The sequence below is a fragment of the Myotis myotis genome, unplaced genomic scaffold (assembly GCF_014108235.1).
Source record: "Myotis myotis isolate mMyoMyo1 unplaced genomic scaffold, mMyoMyo1.p scaffold_m19_p_11, whole genome shotgun sequence".
NCBI classification, from domain to species: domain Eukaryota; kingdom Metazoa; phylum Chordata; class Mammalia; order Chiroptera; family Vespertilionidae; genus Myotis; species Myotis myotis.
The window spans coordinates 43645485-43659083 of NW_023416315.1; the positions used below are offsets into that span (position 1 = coordinate 43645485).

A 13599-nucleotide genomic window follows, 5' to 3' on the forward strand; every position below is an offset into this window, starting at 1 on the left:
AGAGAGAAACATTATTAATCAGTTGCCTCCCATACACACTCCATCTATGCTCTGACTGGAATTGAACTAGCGACATTTGGTGCACAATGTTCAACCAACCGAGGTCATACTGGCCAAGGCTCCCCACACTATTTCAATCTGGTGTTTTGTAGTTTATTTTATATCCATTTACATATGGCTTGTACCAAAGGAAATAATGTTTTCTAGCGCACACTGATGACTAACTCTGCACTATGTTGCAGGTGTGAGGGGAACCAGGTTTGCTAAAGTAATTGTGGTGATAGAAATGTATTAGCTTCAGCAGCTACTGAGGTGTCCCATTCTATCCTAGTACAATGAAACAAAAAAGCACGTTTTACAAATATAAACAGACAAACAAAGTTATCACAAAGAATGGGTAAACTATACATTAAGTATGTTAAATAATTAAACAAATGATATGCTACTCTAAGTTTATCCTATCCCCCTAACTTATTAATAAATTACTTTCTTGAAGGCAACACCTATAAGTAACATTAATCTTGCTGACTATTCTTATTTCCAATACAGAAATGCATAGGTGTAATTTACAAAATAAATTCTGAAATGGCAAAGTCTTCAGTTGGAAGGATGTTAGAAAAAATTCAAGATCAAGTCATTTCATACTCTTTCAAAAATGCATTTCTGAAAAGAGATAAAGGAAAACATCAAAACTTTCCATAGCTTATGTTACATTTGGAATAGTTCATTTTTAGATAGTTTTTTAAAAAGGATTATAAAATCCATTAACTATGAGGAATAGTGACATTTGAATAATGCCAGTGGATTGTACCACTGTCCATTTACTGGTGAAATTTTGTAGAAAAGAGCAAAATGTTATTATTATGGGAAACTTGGTAAAAAAAAAATGCACTGGATTTCTTTGTACTACTTCTTGCAACTGATGTAAATATAAAATTAACTCAAAATAAAAATCCATTAACTCTATCTCCTTCTTAAGACACAATTTTTGATTATATATCTCTAATATTTTGTGCCTGTACTTCATCTTATTAATTTACTCAAAATTAATAAGTTGACTGGCTGAAGTCAAATTAAATGCAATTGATGGTCAAAGTTTCACTTTAAAAAAAACTAACTTTTTCCACTTTATTTCATTGTCGTCATTTAATAAGAATTATTACTTTTAAGACTAGTGAAGTCACTTATTTTTCTATAGTCCATTCATTTTATAAAAATTCAAAAACAGCACTAACCATTAAAATATTTAAATCATTAAGCCAAAAACTGTAAATGATCTGATAGAGATGATGACACTGTAAAAAGGAGCTCTTGGGTTGCAGAAAGTGGCACCAGGAAATAACTTGCGTTAGCTTGAATTTGGTATGTGAAAGCCAATTAGAGGTGTCAGTGTGGAACTACAAACAAAAAAACTGGGATGTCTGAAGTCAGGTATAAACATTTGGGGTAAGTATTGTAGAATGGCATAAAGTCTAAAAGCTGGGGGGAAACTTACAAAATCTTAGTTGTACAAAGGAAACTCATAATCTAAGTTTTTCTAAGGAGCATTGGTTGTTTTAAAGTTTAGAGATTAAATAAATTACAATGTCCCTTTAACAAAATGCCAATATTTAACTTGGCCAGCCACCTCTCCCATTCCCCTCACCTGCTACGTGCGGCACTCCTCACACTGGCTTCGCTATCTGCAGCAGCACTCCCTATTAGTCACAGAGAACACAGACGTCTACAGAAAACTGTGCCTCCGTGGTCACCATGTCCATCTTGTGGAACACAATTCAAAGTGTCTCTCATTATTCTTGGCTAATTCCTCCACATGTGCTTCAAAATTATGAACTGTATTTCTTCTGGATTTTTTTCTATTAATATGATTATTTTCCCTTTCACCAATATCATCTATCTAACCCTTTCAATTGACTCCTGCCTGTGGCTGATGCCTGCTCAGATCTCTTCCATCAAAAAATAAAAATACTTGCCTTGAACACATAACATTTCCTAAACATTACCTTCCTTTGCTTTATAAGAAATAGGCATAAAATTGAGATGTTCTGGGTATATGGTACAATTAGCAGACATTCTTTTTTCTTTTTTTAAAATATATTTTATTGATTTTTTACAGAGAGGAAGGGAGAGAGATAGAGAGTTAGAAACATCGATGAGAGAGAAACATCGATCAGATGCCTCCTGCACATCTCCTACTGGGGATATGCCCACAACCAAGGTACATGCCCTTGACCGGAATCGAACCTGGGACCTTTCAGTCCGCAGGCCGACGCTCTATCCGCTGAGCCAAACCGGTTTCGGCCAGACATTCTTTGTTAATAATGTCCACTCATTAGTTATTAAGATTTGTTTTCAGAAAAGAAATGGATTTGTAAGTGATAAGACAGGAGCACTCAATCATTTGTTTATAAAATACCCTTTCCTAACATATATAGTAGAACACTTAAATTCTGCTATCAAGAATAGTTTTCAGCTCGGCTGGCTTGACTCAGTGGTTGAGCATGTACCTATGAACCTGGAGGTCACGGTTCGATTCCTGGTCAAGGGCACATGCCTGGGCTGTGAGCTCGGTCCCCAGTGTGGGGTGTGCAAGAGGCAGCTGATCAATGATTCTCTCATCCTTGGTGTTTCTATCTCTCTTTCTCCCTCTCCCTTCCTCTCTGAATTCAATAAAAATATATTTTTAAAGAAAAGAATAGTCTTCATATATCCAAAAGAACTCACAACAATAAGTAACCTCTCCCCGCTCCCGCCCCCAACAGTAGCAGAATTGAAAGGAACTGAGGACATTTTTCTAGAGAAGGAAAAGTAATACTGTCCACCACTACTATTTTCCCTTTTCTTCATATGCCCACTGGTGCTACTGAGCAGCCTTGGAGCACTTATGTCCTGTCTGTCTAAAGACCTTACTGAAGTTAATGATACCCACACCTGTGCCAGGTCCCATCAAGCTCAGCTCACTCCCTAAGCAGCTGATAAATTCCTTAGGAGTCAGTGTTTATCTGAGCCTCTGAGGGCTGCTGGCCAGCACTGGTGAGGGAGCCTCTTTGCCCAAACAGAATTATGATAGAGAACCAAGCCATGGTGCAAAGGGCTCCTCCTCCCCTCCCCTATTTTTCAGACTTTGCTTTGCCAAGAGATATATTCTAAAAGAGAGAATTAGAGTGATTTACTTCATTAATTCTTAGAACTGTTAAAATCATTTTAGTTTTTTAAAAACAACCATTCTATATTTTTTAGCATAACTTCTCTGAAAATAAATTTTATGTTGGATATCTATTTCTCTCTATATATGTTTAAGAGAGAACTTTTTAAAAAGTTCATAAGCCCCTCAAGAGTTTTTCTGAGCTTTCCGTAAGCTTTTCTAGGCTTAAGCTGCATAGGTGCAGCCTTCACGCAACTGTCATTAGCAATGGCTCAAATGTTTGTCAGTGGGCAATTCCAGTGTTTGGTCACTTGCAATAGGACCACTGATCTCTGCACAGTCTCCAGTTTATCTTCCACTGGTTTCTGCTTCACATCTGCCTCCTTTGGGACCCCAGCAGCCCTGGAGAAAAATATTCTGGTGGACAGCATGATAGAAACCTATTCTGGTTCATCTCAGGGAAGGTTTGGGCTTATATCTCTTTGCCCTTTCCCAACACTTTACTGAAGCTTCCAGCTTTCTCTTCCTTATCACCATCCCCAGTGTGTTCCCTGGGCCATTACAAAGATGACAGATAAGAGTTAGATACTAAATCCTTCATCTTGGCAGGTGGCCCTTCAGGGTCTCTCAGAAACCACCCACTCTACTCCCAGAGGCCTGAAAAGCTTCCTTTTAATGATTCTTAAAAGTTGTAGACAGCATTTTCCTTTACCTCTAAAAAATTCAGCTTATAGAACTTCATAGAACAACATTCTCTTACTAATGTACAATTATCAAATTAAGGCAATTGGACAATGATAAAATATTACCTAAAATACTTTTTTCATTCAGTTTTTGACAGCTGTCCCAATAACATCATTCAAGACATTTTCCCCTGATCAAGATCCAGGTCAGGCTCTTTCAACGCCTTTGATGGCTACGTTGTTTTAGGTCCTTTTAATCTGGAAGAGTTCTACCACCTTCCTTTGTCTTTCACAGCCATGATATTTGTGAAGTACAGGCCTACTTTTTTTTTGCAGAAATAGAAGCTTTTATTATTATTTTCTTTATTCCTGTTGTTGTCATTGACATCACTTCCTCTACATCAGCCATCAACCCCCATTCCCACTCCAACCCTATCCAATGTTATTATAAATATCTTCCCCCTTTTCCTTTTCCATATCAATATCAATAACTGAACAAAGTTTGTTAGGGGAAAGGTTGCATGGAGTGGGAAGTGGGGGTTGTGGTTCTTTGTCTAGGTCAACATTTATGGAGCACAGATTTAACCTAGTTCTAGACTACTTATCTAATAATACTGTGTGTTCTCACTAGATTATCCGACCTAGTCATATATGTGCACACTTTCTCTTTGCCTTATGTTAAAAATCTTCAAGTGAGGCAACTTAAGTGGCATGAGACCATTAGTTAATAGTTCTTGTATCATGGCATATATATGGGAGGATGTTGTCCCACATTACCCAAGCACAGACGCCAAGTTTTTCTTTCCCTCACTGCCACCACTCCTCTGGGTGTAAAGTCTATCATCTTTGTTAGAAGTTCTTACAAATGTCCTGAGTCATTAGAAAAACAAGAACGATTCAGATGAGGGTTAGCCAAGTGTTTGAGTTTGGGTGATTGTTCTTCTGGATGATGTAATGGTGATTTGAAGTCATGAGCTCACACCCCACAACAATTAGTCTTGCAGAGGTTACAAGCAATGACATATGGTCTGCAGATCTTTGCCTAGCTTTCTTGTGAATTCCCAGTACTAAAGTCTAAGGGACAATGTCTGATGCCAACCTACTCTTCACAATGCCCACTGCAACCCTCTCTCTCTCTCTCTTTTTAAAAAAAGTATTTATTGATTTGAGAGAGAAAGAGAAATATTGATTTGTTGTTCCACTGAATTATGCATTCATGGGTTAATTCTTATTTGTGTCCTGTTTCTATATGGAACCAGCAATCTTGGCATATTGGATGATGCTCTAACCAGCTGAGCTACCCGGCTAGGGCTGCAACCCTCTCTTGTCCCTAGCACTCCTCCATTAAGGTCATGTTCCCATCTTTACTTTTCTCTCCTGTCCCAACTCAGGTAATTTCCAATGATCTCTTAGGCCATCAAATAGAGTGGATGAATCTTCTTCATTTTCTTTCTAATTTGACTATTTTTATAAACTCTATTTCCTGCTTTCTTTTACCCTTCCTTTGATATGCAGAAACTTAATTTTTTAAGAAAAAAAAAACAACCTTTGCTTTTTCTCTTTTTTTCTACCTATAATAGTGCCACTTTTCACTCAGTCAATATGAGGCCCTAAATAATTTGAAAAAATATCATCCTATATAATAAAAGCCTAATATGCCGTGTCTGACCATTCATTTGACCGTTTGACCAGTCGCTATGACATGCACAGACCCCAGGGGGCAGATGCTCTGACTGGTAGGTTAGCTTGCTCCTGGGGTCCGGCCAATCAGAACTGGGTGAGACATGCCAGACAAGCCCTAAAGCCCTCCCATGGTCCCTCCCTGGCCCAATCGTGCACAAATGGGGTCCCTTGGCCTGACCTGAGCCCTCTTGCAATCCAGAACCCCTCACAGGATGTCGGAGAGCTGGTTTCAGCCCAATCCCCACAGGCCAGGCTGAGTGACCCCACCAGTACATGAATCTGTGCACCATTATCTAGTATGTAATAAAATAATAAAATAAAAAATGCAAAGACTGAAAATTCAACATCTTATCTTGCCATATAAAAAACTCACTAAAAATTGATACTAAAGCACTTTATTGCTGGTTTTAATGTGAAGGTTAAAATAATTCAGTGATAATTTAGTTATTTCAACTCAAATATTTAACTTACATTATTTTAAAAAATAGAGAAATTAATGATTTGTTTGGAATTGCAGAGGTTGAGTCTCAGCTGTTTGGAAATAGGTTTCTAGAATTTAGAAGAGTTGTTGGCCTGGGAATGCATTTGGAACAAAACGACACAAAGGTGTTAGATACAGACAATGGGATATATACTTTAACATAGTAAATGGGGTGGGGGAAAAAGAAGATAAAGCCAAGGGTAGAAGCTTAAGAGTGTCTACATTTAGGGCAGAGAAAGGAAAGACACCTATGAAGACACTAATGCAAAAAGGCAGAGTGAGTGAACTAGAAAAGATTTATAAGAACAACAATCAATATATCAAAGAAGGAATACTCCTAAAAGAAGAGAAGGTGTAAAATATCACAGGAACTGAGCTCAATGTGTTTGAGGGCTGGGGCCAAAGCACACTATTAGAGGGAAGCTGGTATTCTTGTTGAGTTTGTTGCAATGGGCAACAGGAGATGAAAGGAAAGCTAAGTGGGAAGAGGAACATTCAAGAGGCAATAGAGATTACTCCTTTGTGCCCTTTGACATTGAGAGGAAGGAGAGAAGTTATTGACTACATGAGGAAGTAGAAGTTTTGAGGGAAAGCATTTTGATGTAGGGGCCAATTAAGCATACATGAAATGTGGTGAGCAAACAGCCAAGGAAGAGAAGAGATTTGAAGATCATGAAAGAAGTGTAATCATTAATGAGTTAAATTCAAATTAAATGAGAAAGGGGGGGAGCCTCAGCACATTAATAAGCTTTTAATCTTAATAGGAAAAGCTAAAAAAAAATGGGTATTGAGGTGAAGAAGAGAGCTATTAAATCATTGGGTGACTTAAATTTCTACAGTGCATAAAATGAGATGCGTGGACTGCTTTAGCAAGGGTAGGGTATAATTGTGGAAGATAAAAATGATCTGAAACACTTTTGATAATTCTTTAATTATCAACATTGAAGACTTTTGGAGGATTGTTTCCTTTCATATGCAATGTACCCAAAGAGCAGCCAGGACAGCCCAAAATTAACAGTACAGAAATGCTCAAGGTTTTGATTTTGGTAAAGTGTGAAGAAAATAAGAAATTCTTAAGGTTCAATAAATTCCATTGTTGTAAAAGGTGACTGTAATAGAGGCATGTGATTTTGTAAGAGCTCTAGAAAGCTTAGTGGAAGAGAGGCTAAATGAGACACAGAGGAGCCACATAGTGGCACAAACCAGATTCCAGAGAATGGAGGGAGTGAGGAATGTGAAAAGGAGGACATTGATTAAGATGCAGAGAAACAGATGGGTAGTCAAAGCTGTTTTTCGGTGCAATGATCTGGAAGTGGTGGTGGAAAGATACTGATTTAATGTCAATAAATGAACTATAGAAACAGAAGATGTCAGTGTTTCCATTAGGCCTTATTTAAAGCAGTAACAAGACTATTATTTTTTAAAGGAGACGTACACTGGAGCTTGCTTACATTTAAAACCAGATCCCAAAGTATGGGGTAGAAAGTAAGTAGTAAACTGGCAAAGTAGGTAGTTGGGAAAAAAAAATTGATCAATAGGAATAGGGATTTAGAAATAAGCTGGATCAGACATATTAATCCAGTAGAGGGGAAAGTTCTAAATATCTAAAAAATTTTATTGGGAGAATATATTTAATCATATCCAGTTTCCATTTGAAATGCTAGCAGAATAAAATGGGGCTATAAAATTCTACTCACTTTATTTTGATTTTTTTCATTAAAGACAATCAAAGGTATACTCATATTAAAATTAAACACATTGCGAAACAGAATAAGTATATTTAAAGTTTAGCCATAAAACTTTTATTAAAAATAATTGTAGTAAAAATAATGACCATTTTGTGGATATGATCCCATGGAGGAGATCCTACTCCCAATGAATATTCTTGTTGAGTATGAAAAATATTTTTATATGAATTTTATTGAAACAAAATATTGTTATGTGGAGAGCATTATGAAAACTAGCAATGAATCAAGACACTTATTTAATAATACAGCATTTAAATATATTTGAAAAGTATTTCGCATATTCTGAAAGTTAAATGGCAAAATCTTTATCTTCTGAATGTTTAAAATTTTTTGTAATTTTAAGACTTATGAAATATAGTGACATATTTTTTATATTAAACATGGAAAAGCTCTATTTTATAACTGCACATATCCTCTTATAGTGAATAATATTTGTATAAGAAAAAATACAGTGGAAATAAGAAATATAGTTTTCAAAGAAAAGTTGAGTTTTTATTTTATTTCAGAAGCAAACTTAAGTCAAAAAAACATTGGAACAAATATAGGGCTTCCTTTTTTTTTTTTTTTTTTTTACTTTATGGAAACCTTACAGAATACATTGAGGCCAATAAGCTGTGCTAAGTGAGGCTTTGTATAAACTGGATAACACCGTTGTCCTCTAGAATTATCAACATGGTAAACAAATAGGTCACAAGACTGACTAGGGTAAGTTTGTTGTTTGCCTCAGCCTAGAACAATGAGTTAAAAGCAGACATATGACTTTCTTTTCACCCTTCTTATAACTCTTCCATCTCCAATTTCATTTTTTTTTAAAAAGGAAAGAAATCACAAAAATGGCAGTTTTTCAATCAGCAAAAAATAAGAAGAAAAACAGAGGAAGTAAAATGAAAAATCAGAAGAATTAGGATCACTACAGCTCTTTGAAAAACAACTTTCCAAAATGAGTGGGTGATCAAAGAAAGAACAGAATCAAGAGACTGCATAAAGAGAGAGAAAAAAATCAACTCTACAGCCTGGAAGGCATCAGCTCAGGTTATCTGATGAGATGTCCAGGTCTTACACTGGAACTAAATAATAGACCATTGTGTACCAGAAGATGTTTATCAAGTCATACATGTCTCTCCATCGATATATAAGCAAATACATGATAGATGATAGATAGGTCTTAGATAGGTAGATAGATAGATACACAGATAGATAGATGATAGATCTCTGGTTTGTTCCATATTTTTTAAAAAAACATACTGCTTTTTTTTTTAATTTCAGAGAGAGGAAAGGAGTGGAAGAGAGAGCTAGAAACATCAATAATGAGAGTCATTGATTGGTTGCCTCCTGCATGTTTCCTACTGGGGATCGAGCTTGCAACCTGGGCATGTGCCCTGTCCGGGAATTGAGCTGTGACCTCCTGGTTCATGGGTGAAAGCTCAACAACTTAGCCACACTGGCCAGGCCATACTGCTTATTTTATGACAAGTACCTGATCAATAAATGGAAATTTTTTCTTTCAGAACACTGATATTCAGTGTAGAAGAATATATGAATGATTCCTTTTTTTTAATTCAAATATGTTGAAATTATTTAGCTACAACTTTGTATTATGCAGGGTAAGTACTGACTTTTCATGAGCAAATGTTTGACAAGATAAACAAAAATAAAAATCCCAAAATATCAATCAGCATGACAATAATATCAAAAGCTCAAAGCCACATAAGAAAGTAAGTAGTCCCAGTGAAATATGTGTTGCTGTCCCATAGAAAATTTATAAAAAGTATAAACTAATATCATCCCTATGACCAATTTAATACATTATAATAAAAATATTAGAAACAAATGTTTGCCTATGTCTCTATGACAAGTTAGTATGAAATGTAATGAGAAAGACAAGAACAATATCTTAATTTATAAATTGTTTGATTCATATATTTATTGCCAATGTTAATCTTTGTTTTTAATGTGATTTGTCTTAAAACATAATGTTGATCACAAGCAAATGAATGACTTGATTTATTGTAAAAAGAACCTGAGAGAAATTGCATTTATAAGTACTAGGGTCTTTAAAATTTTCTTCACAAAATAGTAATCAGAACTTTAATTTATATAATTTATGAGACTTCATATATTTATTTTCCACTAAAGGAATACAAAGATTTTATCTGTAGACTTTATATTACACATATTCATATACAGTATATATTACATATGTTTTAAATTAAGTGTCATATAAATAAAAAATGTTTCCAAGATAGTTTCAAAAAATCTTATGCAGATATTTATATTTTGTTCAAACATTTTAAGCCCTAATCCTTATTCTTCATAGACAAAACATTTATAATTTTAAAGAAATATTTTCCAGCAGAACTTTGCAGTGAAAGATATAAATACAAAGGCTAAAAAAACCCAATTAACTCAATATCATTTTCCAAAATATAAAATGTAGAAAAGGATTGCAATTATTATTTTTTATGATTCTATTTTATTTGAAAGAGCACAAAGATCATTACGTTTAATGCACACCATAAATTTCCACAATATAAACTCAATAAAAGGCTACATGGCATGTACTTTGAAAACATCTGCCCTTACCATCTATATTTCTATACCAAAAGGGAGACCACGTTTAACCTTCACTTTAAATAGTACTTATTAATTTGACGCAAATTTTCAGCTTAGGGTATAAAGATTTTTCTTGGATATGAACAGAAAAAATAATCAGTATCTCAGGCTTTCAGTGTTGAAACTGGAAAACTGCCTTTCCTTTATGTAATCATGTCATCAAAGCAAACTATGACTTCAAAATCCTTTTGATGCCACAACTACCATAAAACTTGTAAATATACTATTTGGGTTTGTTCCACAGCCACAGAAATGGAAGGAATATTTACTATCATTTATATTTTAATGTATATATGTGTGAAGAAAGAGAGGTCACCAACTATACAATAAGTGTATCATTTAAAAAGAATGATAGAATATTTTCTATCATTTATAGAAAATATAGCTACTGAATTATCTCTGGGTTGCAGTTTTTAAAAAAACCTTCTAAGTTATTACAATGTTCACCTGCAACATGAAGTTACCATTTTAATTTGTCGAACCTAAAAAATAACATAGAATGGGTTTTTTGAAACTATACTCTTTGAGCCTACTTCTAGAAAAAAAAAGCTTTATGTTTAATATACTGTCATAAATTCAAGCTGGTAAAGGATGTTTACAGCAGAGAAAGTGAATAAAATGTGGATGGAATTTTAAACAGACTTAATCTTGTAAAGAAATGTATTGATATTGCATTAATAGAAAACCACAGAAATGTAATGGGAAGAGCTAAATGATAATTTTGACAATTTTATGACGAATTGGTGAATGAGAAACCATAAATATAAAAAAATTCTCTTATTGTTTTTAAATCAAAATTAGTACAATTTGAAAGCTTCACAGTCCTCTTGTATAGTTTTATGTTTGTATTGTGTTTGTATAGTATAGTAAGTTAAACTTTCAAAACAATATAGTTAATATCTTTCTTAAAACTTGTTTGCAGTGTCAAATCATAAAATTAATTTTTGTTTGTTTAAAAATGTATACTAACACCAAAGGCTTAAAATATGCCAATAGGACTGCTGGGGTCCAACCCCAGCAGGTCCAGGGGTCCCCAAAGGTGTGGACAGAGTCGGCGAAGAAGAATGACACGGAGACAGCGTTCAGTTGATCAGCAGCCTAGCCAGGATCTCTAGCCAGGATCCTCAGCCAAGTTCTGTTCAGGATCTCCAGAGAAGTTCTGGTTAGGATCTCCAGCCAGGTTCTGTGTCCATGTTCTCTTGCTATGTTCTCCAGCCAGGTTCTCTCGCCAAGTTCTGTCCAGGATCTTTTGCCATGTTCTCTCGCTAGGTTCTGTCCCTAGGTTCTGTCTCCAGTTTCTGTCCAGGATCTTTTGCCATGTTCTCTCCAGCGAAGTTCTTCTGTCTCTAGGTTCTGTGTAGGTTCTGTCTTCTAAGTTCTGTCTTGTTACATCTGTATTTATACCAGTTGATTCCAATCCTATCAATCTCTATTCCAAAGGTTAGGGCGTTTCTTATCTCCATTCCAGGGAGTAAAGATTATGTAGTTTAAGCATGATTGTTCGTAAAGTGATTAATTACCCACCTGGCACTTAGTTAAGAGGTTTTATTCCCTCCCTAACTTCAGGGGAAAATCCCTACCTGGGGAAACAACCTTTCTCAGAGACCTTGGTTAAAACACATAGTGCCAAGAAGGTGAGCAAACATATTAAGAACAATATGCCATATATGCCAGGTCCCTTGAAACAGCAAGCATGGACCGGCTCCCGGCATAGGACATGCTTAAGAAAATTCAAGGAAAAAACTACAGTGAGAAACAAATTTGGAAGTAGCACAAATGTATTGATTGCTGATGCTTCTCTGTGTCTTTAGCAGCACTTTTGTTTATCTCATTTATTTCAAGATGTGTATGATAACTTCACAGTTATAAATTTCAGACAAAGTCAAGGTAAATTCATTTTTTTAAATGTGTATAACAATAAGTCTGTGTGTTAAATTTAAGCCTCAGACTACTGTAGGCTTTGTGGTAATCATGGCGCCCACTCCATTCTATTTACTGATCTTACTAGTTTTAGAAAATCTTTTGAAAAAGTATTAAAAAGATAATGTATATTCAAGTAAACATAATTTAAAAGTAGAGCATAGCCTAAAAAGCAAGATGTCTCCCGCTTAACTCCACAGACTCTCTTTTTAAAATGTACATAAGATTTATATGTTTTCACATAGACTGATGAAAAGGGACAGACCCAAAGACTGAGAAACAGCGATCAGGCTATCAATCCCCAGAAGGAAAGTAGGGGAGGGCTGGGGTAAGGGGAAGAGATCAACTGAAGGACTTGTATACATGTATATAAGCCAAACCAATGGACATGGACAACAAGGGGATGGGAGCATGAGTGTGTGTGTGGGGGGGAGGTTGGGGGTTAATGGGGGGGATGAGGACACATTTGTAATACCTTAACTAATAATAATAATAATAATAATAATAAAAGATTTATATGTTTCCTTGCATAGCTTTAGTACTGCAACTACATTATATATATATATATATATATATATATATGACCCTCCCCATCCATGTTGTTTGTAATAAAAATCTAGACTAGCCATATTTCTATATCTGTACTCCTAGATCTCTCAAATTCTTGTTAACATCTACATATTATTTTACTAATTGATAGATTAAAATGTATGTAATCATTCACTTAGACATGGACCTTTAATTTGTTTCCAATTTTTTTCTTATAACTTTAATGCTGAAATAAAAATCTTAGAACACATATATAATTATAACTTAATAAACTATAGTAGTAGGGGAAATTTTCAAAAATAAAATCGTTTCACCTCTGGTGTGGCTCACTAGTTGAGCATTGTCCTATGAACTAGGAGGTCACAGTTTGATTCCCCGTCAGGTCATATGTCAGTGATGGCGAACCTATGACATGCGTGTCAGAGGTGACACACGAACTCATTTTTTTGGTTGATTTTTCTTTGTTAAATGGCATTTAAATATATAAAATAAATATCAAAAATATAAATCTTTGTTTTACTATGGTTGCAAATATCAAAAAAATTCTATATGTGACACGGCACCAGAGTTAAGTTAGGGTTTTTCAAAATGTTGACATGCTGAGCTCAAAAGGTTCGCTATCTGCCCTGGCATATGCCCTGGTTATGAACTCAATAATCCCCAGTCAGGGGTATGCAAGAGGCAGCAGGTCAATGATTTCCTCTTATTATTGATGTTACTGTGTCTTTCTCCATCTCCCTCTCTCAAATCAATAAAAATATATTTTAAAAAAAGAAA

At 35.1% G+C, this 13599-nt stretch overlaps 1 non-coding gene across 1 annotated transcript; it reads left to right on the plus strand.

Annotated features, from left to right (window-relative positions):
• The first annotated feature begins 206 nt into the window (after nt 1-206).
• On the plus strand, nt 207-338 carry LOC118666674. Its single transcript, XR_004971025.1, has one exon. It is a non-coding gene; the product is annotated as a small nucleolar RNA SNORA66 (small nucleolar RNA).
• The last annotated feature ends 13261 nt before the right edge of the window (nt 339-13599 follow it).